Raw genomic sequence first — 1,213 nt, 5'->3', positions numbered from 1 at the left:
AAGAAAACTAGAATTCGACTAAAACAACATTTTCCAAGACACTGACACACAAAATGAGAGAACACCCCGAACATATTAATTTTCCCTGTCAATGTGGGCCTGAAAGAATTCAGATAGTAAATATTAATACAGAGATCCAGAAGTGTTGACACAACATCAGTTATACACAAGCGGTGTGGTTCTTTTACTCTTAGGAATAGGGTAATCATATCAGCATCAAGATATCGTGGATGTTACAGTTATGTATGTCATACAAATTAGTCTTCAGAATAAAGAACATCACAGGCTCTTCCAACACCAGCATGCAAACTGTCCAGGCGACAAAAAGCATACAACAACAACATTTCAGTTACCTATGCAGAAACTTGCGGTGGAAATCACTTATGACGGTGTAGTTGATGAACCGTTTCGGTGTCTTGGTCTCTCCATGACCCTGCATCTTAAATACAACATCATCATCATCCTCCCACCTACAACAAACACATGTATATGATTAACCTCAGAATAAAGCATGACAGCATTACTTTATTTAAAAAGGATAGCCACAACATAAAAGAAGCATACAATATAATATAGTAGGCAGCATTGTTACTTCCACGTCGAAGGAGCAGAAGTTATTCATATTGATCAGCGGGTTTCCTCGCATTAGCTCAGACTCCTTCATCTTGGTCTCTTCTTCTGTTGCTGATACTCATGCAGCAAGCATACGTGATTTCACATTAATTCTCAAAACCTAAAGAATAGAAGTGCGCCTCAAAATGATAATATAGAGAATAAAACAACAAACCTTTCTAAGCCTGTCATCAGCTCTTTCCTTTTTATTCCTTTAAAGCCCCGCATTAGTGCCTCAGTGTAACCGTCATCGTCGTCGCTGAATATAGCATTCAATTAGATGAGTAAGACAAAGAATGAGTAAAGATAATCAGCTGAACTACATACTGGGCTCAGATAAACAACTCTGTTCCAAGAATTATTGGGAGAATTACTACATCATTGTTGTTTGCTACTTTACTATATGTTTTGTAGTAAACATAAACATATTCCATTATAGTGAAAAGCATGCTAGCTATGTATTATCCAATTCCAAAGTTTATGAGAAATAACACATATTGGACAATTTGAGCCACAATCCATATTACAATTTGTCCATGCAGTTAGAAGACGTGTCAGTTAATCCCATCCATATGCGGGAACAAGAAGATTGCCATCAGCA

The 1,213-nt window shown here is 37.1% G+C and overlaps 1 long non-coding RNA gene across 1 annotated transcript; it reads right to left on the bottom strand.

Annotated features, from left to right (window-relative positions):
• Nucleotides 1-350: 350 nt before the first annotated feature.
• On the bottom strand, nt 351-873 carry LOC119344889. The gene is made up of 3 exons (XR_005166860.1): nt 788-873; nt 565-684; nt 351-433 (listed from the first exon to the last, which is right to left on the bottom strand). It is a non-coding gene; the product is annotated as an uncharacterized LOC119344889 (long non-coding RNA).
• Nucleotides 874-1,213: the final 340 nt, after the last annotated feature.

Source organism: Triticum dicoccoides, unplaced genomic scaffold, assembly GCF_002162155.2.
Source record: "Triticum dicoccoides isolate Atlit2015 ecotype Zavitan unplaced genomic scaffold, WEW_v2.0 scaffold191058, whole genome shotgun sequence".
Lineage (NCBI taxonomy): Eukaryota > Viridiplantae > Streptophyta > Magnoliopsida > Poales > Poaceae > Triticum > Triticum dicoccoides.
Note: the sequence above shows the minus strand (reverse complement) of the source record. Positions and strands in the feature narration are given on the sequence as shown.